The sequence below is a fragment of the Bos indicus genome, chromosome 17, assembly GCF_029378745.1.
Source record: "Bos indicus isolate NIAB-ARS_2022 breed Sahiwal x Tharparkar chromosome 17, NIAB-ARS_B.indTharparkar_mat_pri_1.0, whole genome shotgun sequence".
NCBI classification, from domain to species: Eukaryota; Metazoa; Chordata; class Mammalia; order Artiodactyla; family Bovidae; genus Bos; species Bos indicus.
Genome location: NC_091776.1, coordinates 70,677,713 through 70,685,774, shown reverse-complemented (window position 1 = coordinate 70,685,774; position 8,062 = coordinate 70,677,713).

The following is an 8,062-nucleotide window of genomic DNA, read 5'->3' as shown; positions in this document are numbered from 1 at the left end:
CACTCAGGAAAGGCCTGGAGCGCCGCCTGGAGTCCAGGTCCAGACACACACCCTGTGACCTGGTCATCAGGCTACTTTCCCAAAACTGGTTTTGAAATTGCACAGTTCAGGAAGTGTTTGGCTGGAAAAGAACAGCCAACTGGAGTTCACCCTATAGTGCATGTGCGTGTTACACTGTGGATGTGCGACTTTGAGATTTTAAATGAATAAATATATATGTGCATAGATTAGTGAATATCTAAGGCTGTTACTTAAAATAGGTGCATAAATTTAACTGAAGGAAATACTGTTCTTTAGTCGCTTAGTTGTGTCCGGGTGTGTTTTAATTTACATTGCCAAGGTACTGGTTCTCAAACATAATTTTCATGTAGACTCTGTTCTTTATGTAACAGAATTAACTAAATCACCTGAGCGGTATCTTATGAAATTTTATTATCAAGGAAAAGAACATTTTTACAAAGATATTGGCATTCTTAATTATATTGGACTCTGAGCGAGGCAGCACCGGACCAGGCTTTCTGACATGTATGGCATCTCCACTGAGGGCTTTTTATGTCTTAGCAAGAAGTTCTATCTGTGAAAACAGGGCGGACTGAGTCATCAGAGCCGTGGGTCAGTCTCAGATCTGAGATGATGGAGACGACATGACAAGGCAGATCAGCTGTTCTTAGGAAACTCAGATGTGACCATGAGGATCAAACCTGACTTAGGCGTGGTCCAGACAGAGCAGCAGTCACGGCCCCGGGGACAGAGCCCCAGGACAGGGTCTGCTTTCCCAGCCCAGGGCCCCAGCAGCTTCTCCCAGGCTCACTGTGCATATAATCAATCCCACAGCAGCTGAGCACAGACACTCCTCAGCCAGGAATCTGAGACCTCAGCCAGGTCTCAGGAGCAGGGTTTCTCTCCCTTCCTGACTCCTCACTCGATGGGCACACGGGACAGAGTGTGAGCATTCAGGGGATAAATCAGCTGCTGGAAGGCTTCACTAGATCTCCTGGGAAATGAGGGAGAACCAGGGGTGGAACAGGGAGTGGTCGAGCTGGGGTCACACCTGAGAGCCAAAAACATGAGTCTTCTGCGGAAGGAAAGGTTAGAGAGGTTTAAGGAGGGGGACGAAGTGAGTGTCCAGTTCAGGAAGTTCTGGAAACATGTCCATGACCTTCTGTCAGAGTGACCCTGGTCATGATGGAGGAGGTTGGGGTGGAATGTTGTAGAAACAGGGAGTCCAGGATAGGGAAGAAATCATGAATCAGAGGGGGCTTGACAAGGGGAGAGGCTCTTAGGAAAGAGCTGAGGAGGAGCAGAAGGTGGCTGAGGGAGTTGGAGGGGTGCAGGGCGTGGACTCTGGGGTCTTCTCCCCTCCTCTGCTCCGGGGAAGATGGTGGGGCCCTGGTGACTATGAACAGGACATCCTTGGCCCATTTGCAGCTTCACTCCCAGAAAGAACTTGAGGGCTCGGGCTCTATGTCTTCCTCCTGTGAGAAAGCTCCTGCTGAGACCTCCAACTCAGTCCAGGGAGCCCAGGGACAGGCCAGGTCAGGGGAACAATTGGGTGCTTTCAGGTTCTGCCGTCTGAGCAGGTGCACAGCGCCCCCTGGTGTCGTGTGTGGGGAATGTTCGTGGTGGAGAATATGAAGGAAGGGCTGCCCTGTATCTTCCACCTGAAAGTCCATCGGTCATCGTTCTGTGTTCACTGCCCACCGACCCCCCTGCTCTCTGTCTGACTCCGCCCAGGACCCCTGGGCAACTCCTGTCAGCTGCTCCTTCCATCCACGGGGTGAGACCAGCCCCTACTGAGCTGCTGCCCTCAGGGAGGGGAGCCGGGCTGAGGGACCTGCTATGCTACACAGATCATGGACGCTCAGCTCCCCGGGCTCCGACGTCTCGGGGACACCAGGAGGGAGGGGGTGACCACAGTGCCAGCCACCTGCACCCGCCTCACATTCAGCACTGATGGCCCAGCTGGGGTCAAGGCTCAGGTCTTTCTGGCCCCACAGTCAACAGCAGAGGGGACGGGGTGCACACGAGCCTGCTTTTCCCCTCACTCGGTCTCCCCTTGTTTCTGCTCCATCTCCCAGCCCATTGCTGTTTCCAGGGGCGGGACCCTGGGGGTGTTCCACAGGTTGAGGAGCCCAGCCACAACCTGGCATCCAGGCACCCGGGAGTCAGTGGGGAATGCGGGGATTTTTTGAGCCAGTTCTGAATAAGGTGTCTTTCAGGAGCATGAATCCATGAGCCTCTAGGTGTGTCCTTAGAGAGCATACTTTTCTGCAAATTCCTTCCAATTTCCATCTTATTTTGAAATCAAGAAAGAAATTCGCCCATGGTTTCAGATGAGAAATGTGTTTGTGGGGTTTTGAATTTTGATCATGAATTGGGAATGAATGTGTCCTGGGAAGTTAACATGACTAGGCTGAATTTTAAGGCAATTCTCAGCGGGTAATTTCACAGAAATAGATGTCAATATACTTCTGGAAATTTCATGTTTCTAAGTAATTTGGGGTGGGAGGTGCCTTGTGTTAACCACGTATTCCTGCCACCAACAAAAGCTTGTGATTCAGGAGCTCTATTTGGGAAACTGGGATTTCTAGAAAATCCCAGTACTGGGGTGCCCCTTCAGGCAAATGAAATATTAATTTGTCTGCAAGATCAAGTTCATGATAGTGTATATCTCTTGGTGTGATTTGAGTAACAAGGGTCTTACTGGTAGTTGTCGGGGGATCTGAGCCTCACTGTGGAGCCAAGCCTCATTCCCAAAAACATGGGCAGAGAGGGGTCCCCTTGGAGAGATGGACACACCCTGGGAGAGATGGGAGGAGACACGCTGCCATGAGCCACCAGACAGGAGACGGGCCCAGAGCCTCCCTCCCATGTGGGTGCTGACCACTCCCGCCCGGGCTCTGCCTCTCCTGCCACTAAGCGCTGAGCCCTCTGAGCACAAGGGCAGGTGTTTGTAGTTCCTCACCGTGCGGTTACATCACTGTGGGATTTTAACTACTAGCTCCCAGAGCAGAGTGATAGTTGGCTTTGTCCTCGGACTGGTCTCCTGTGATGGTGAGGGCAGATCTGCTCCCAGAGGAGGAGCCAGAGAAGTTACCAGGGACCCCAGAGGGACGGGTGTTGGTGTTGTAGTTGACAGTTCCGGGAGGCTGCACTGGGGTCTGCTGGAACCAGCTGGGTGGTTACCTGTAGTGACCGACCCAGAGCTCAGTCCACAGGTGAGGGTGACCGTGCCTCCTGGACACACTGACCGTGACGGCTTCTGGGCCACTGCTGCCCTCACCAGGCCTGCTTCTCTGGGTCTTTAACAAAGGACCTCAGACCGGGTGGTTTATACAGAACAGACGCAGGCTCACAGTTCTGGAGGCTGGAGCGTCCAAAGTCAATTGGTGGCAGCTTGGGGGTCTCATTTGAATTCTGTTCCTGGTCCACACAGGGCCATTATCTGACCATGTCCTCCCATGGCCGAGGGAGAAGGACCTCTTTGGGGTCCCTTGTTTAAGGACATGAAACCCATTCAGCAGGGTTCCTCCTTTTGAGCAAAGGACCTCCCCATCCTCATGGCCAAATGCCAGCAAAGTGGGGGTGAGGTTCCATTTCCACTTGAGAATGTTGGAACAATTCCGACGAAGCATTGTCCCCTTGGCACACCGAATCCATGTACAAAGCACATCCGACCTGCCAAGTAGCTCCAAAGGGCTCCGATTCTGCTCGGCTCTGAGGGACAGAGGCTCAGTGGGAAACTTGAAGGAGACAAGCCCTGAGGGAGGCTGATCGAGGGAAGCTCTGAGGGAAAGCTGAGGAGGGAGGCTCTGAGGAAGCTCACAGTGAGGGGGAGTCTGAGGCAGCTCTGAGGAGAGCAGGTCGCAGGACCCGAGGGAGCTTGGCTTCAGGGTCTAAGTGATTTCTGAGTGAAGGCAGCTCTGAGGCTGGCTGGGGGAGCACACACTGACCCCTGATTCATGGAGGGGCACACAGATCTGGGAACTGAGGTGTCCAGATCAATATGTGTGTGTCTGTTGTTGACTGAAAAGATAAACATACAACCATACAGTTGAGAGGTACACTTGATTCAGTGGAAAGTTTTAGTATTTAGGACACGGAGCCAGCATCTCAAGTAACCCACTGAGGGTTGCTCTGAGGAGATTGGAGGAGGGACCAGGTTTTACAGAAGTTGTACAACAAAGGGCAGACAGTCTGAAAGTCAAAATGTTTTCTTCTAAATCAAAGAAAACCAGATATCCCAAATTACCATATTTAGCATTTTTCTACATGTGGGAAGATGCAAAAGTCTGGTCTCACTGATGTCATTCCTTTGACATGCACCTCAGCTATTTGGAGCCAATAGCCTGTGTTTTTCACATTCTGAACTTTTCTGGACTCACCTTAGGGAGTGGCTGCAGTCTGATACCTGTTGAAAGTGAAAGTCATTCAGTTGTGTCCGACTCTCTGTGATCCCATGGACTATACAGTCCCTGGAATCAATCATGGCCAGAATACTCAAGTAGGTAGCTGTTCCCTTCACTGGGGGATCTTCCCAACGCAGTGGTTGGACCCAGGTCTCCCATATTGCAGGCATATTCTTTACCGGCTGAGCCACAAGGGAAACCCTGAGCCACAAAGAAGCCTAAAAGCTTGAAAAGTGAAAGTGCCAGTGAAAGTCGTGCCTGACTGTTTGTGACCCCAAGGACTGTACAGTCCAAGGAACTCTCCAGGCCAGAATACTGGAGTGGGTAGCCTTTCCCTTCTCCAGGGGATCTGCCCAACCCAGGGATCGAACCCAGGTCTCCCACATTGCTGATGGATTCTTTGCCAGCTGAACCATCAGGGAACAGTTGCTAAATGGCAGGCAATCTTTTCCTCCTGAGTTCCTTCAGGGCTCACCAGGTCACAGTCCATGGTGGGTGCAATTGCTGATGACTCTAAGATCCTTTCTTTACTGATATGGGAGGAAACATTCCGTTTTGCTGTCACCCTGTTTGTTTAATCTATATGCTGAGCACATCATGAGAAATGCCAGGCTGGATGAGTTACAAGCCCAAATCAAGATAGGTGGGAAAAACATCAGCAACCTCAGATAGGCTGATGACATCACACTAATGGCAGAAAATGAAGAGGAACTAAGGAGCCCCTAGATGAGGGTGAAAGCATGAACGGTTGTTACTAGCAGCTCTGAACGATGCCAGGATTCTTGGCCTCCAGAGAGAGGAATTTGACCTGGAGCCAGGGACACGGCTTGATCACTCAGAACTTCTTGTGTAATAAAGTTTTATTAAAGTATAAAAGAGATAGAGAAAGTTCCTGAGATAATCATTAGAAGGGGGCAGAAGGAGTGCCCCCTTGCTAGTTTTTAGCAAGGAGTTATATAGCTATTAGCAAACTGCTCAGTAGAGAAAAGAAATGCTTCAAAACTGAGAGTTGCACCAGGCCACTCACCCACACATGCATTTCGAGATAGTGTGGGCATAAGATGAGTCATCCCAGGCCATGGAACAATTGACATGCATCGTGAAGATAGGTAGATCTCCAAGGAAATGTATAGTTCATTAACATAGCTTAAGAAAAATATTTCCACAAGAAGCACGCATTAGCTAGCTCAAGCCTTGAGAAAAGTTAAGTGCAGGTGGAACCAGGTGTCATCATGGCAACACAGAATTTTAACAGAAGCCTCCTTTAAGTTTGTATAGAGAAGGGAGACTTCTGACACTTGTAGTTGGTCTCTTCCTGCCAATTTAAAGAGGGAAAAAGAGTCTGACACTTGCCATCTATTTCCTCCACTTGTGGATCCCTAGCCTTTCTGTCTGTCATTCTCTCAGGAGGAGAGTGAAAGAGCCGGCTTAAGGCTAAATATTAAAGAAAAGAGAAAACAACTGTGATCATGGCATCCAGCCCCCTTACTTCATGGCAAATAGAAGGGGAAAGGTGGAAGCAGTTACTGATTTCCTCTTCTTGGGCTCCAAAATCACTGTGGATGGGGAGTGCAGCCATGAAATTAGACGACAATTGCTTCTTGTCAGGAAAGCGATGATAAACCTAAACAGTCTACTGAAAAGCAGAGACATAACCCTACCGAAAAAAGCGCGTATAGTGAAGGCTGTCTTCTTTCCAGTTGTCACGTATGGTTGTGAGAGCTGGATGCTAAAGAAGCCAGAACACCAAAGAACTGATGCCTTCGAACTGCGGTGCTGGATAAGAATCCTGAAAGTCTCTCGGACCGCAAAGGCATCAAACCAGTCAAGCTTAAGGGAGATCAACCCTGAATACTCACTGCAAGGACTGATCCTGAAGCTGAAGCTCCAGCATTTTGGACATCTGATGTGAACAGACGATTCATTGGAAAAGTCCCTTATGCTGGGAAATAATGACGGCAGAAGGAGAAGAGGGCATCAGAGGATGAGATGGCTGTGCAGCATCACCGATGCAATGGACTGGAACTTGGGCAAGCTCTGGGAGATGGTGAGGGACAGGAAGGCCTGGCATGCTGAAGTCCATGGGGTCGCAAAGAGTCAGACGTGACTGGGCGACTGAACAAAAACAACAACGATGTATATTTAAACATCTACCGATGTGGTCATCAAGGAAATTCATGGAAATCTAATATTGCATTTAAAGTATTAAAACTATGCCAGATCTGATTAAGTAATGACTGAAAACAAAAATGCCTAAAAGTCTGGGGAAAGGCATTCGCAGAGCAGGAACTGTCTAGGACAGTATCCAACTTGGAGGATTTTAAAGCTTCTTTTCCACAATTAGCTTCAGTGCGATGACTGGGAGCACATGGTGTATAATCAGATCAGCACGTGTTCTGTGGATCAGACGATTGCACACATGTAAAGAAGTGTTTAGGGATTACTTTATTCTGCATCATCAAGTTAACGAAATTGAGTATGTCTCTTAAAATTCTTAGAACAAGAAGGGTCGTGCTGGCTGTGCCAGGGTCTCTGAGTCTCAATGTTGTTTACAAAATGGGCACCTGAGCCACCCCATTATGGGCTGAGGGGTCCTCTTAGAGACCTGGACACACCCGGGGAGAGACTGCAGGAGGCACGGGGCCATGTACCACGGGACAGGAGATGGATCCAGAGCCTCCTTCCCCACAGGGGTGCTGACCACTTCCATCCTCTCCTGCCTCTCCTGCCTCTAAAGGCTGACCCTCCGAGCACATGGGCAGGTTTTAATACCACTTCCCCATGGGGTCCCATCACTGTGAAGCTGTAACTACCACTCCCCTGGTACAGCAAGCAGTGATAGTCAGCCTCGTCCTCGGGCTGGGCCCCCGTGATGGTGAGGGTGGCTTTGTTCCCAGAGATGGAGGCAGAGAAGCGATCAGGGACCCCGGAGGCGCGGGTGTTTGTGTTGTAGATAACATTTCTGGGAGCCTGGCCTGGGGTCTGCTGGTACCAGCTGGGTTCGTTGTAAGTAGTGACTGACCCAGAGCTCAGTCCACAGGTGAGGGTGACCGTCCCTCCTGGAGACACCGACAGTGACGGTTCCTGGATCACAGTCTGAGCTTCTACCCCTAAGAGAGACAGAAGAGAGAAAGCGGTTGTTATGGAGATGAAGTGCTCTGAGACTCTGCTTGGAGGTGCCCCAAGGCTGCAGAGTCCCGGCCCCTGACCTGAGCCATAAGCGAGCAGCCCGAGCAGAAGCAGCATCCAGGCCATGGTGGGGACCCTCGCAGGACGCAACCTCCTGAGCCTCCTGGGCTGGAGGTGGGGTTCTGGGCCTTTTGATGCCTCCACCCCGTCAGGAGGAGGAGGCGCCTCATGCAAATCACTTCCTCCTCTCCCTGCCCAGGTCACCTGAGGTCCCTGGGGTGGGGGGACTTGAAGGAGATAGATGCTGGACCTCACGCAGAGCAGGGACAGCATGGGGAGGAGCCACTGAGAGATGGGGTGACACCTTTCAGCAAAAGTGCCCCCGTGACCTGGTGACCTCGGTCCTCTATCTCCTCCCCGAAGTGTCTGAGGCTGAAGGAGGAGTTTGCAAGTCTGTCTCTCTTGCCGCAATAATCCAGCCTTTCCCACACCTGAGCCCGTCTTTAGAATACTCTCTGTCTTCT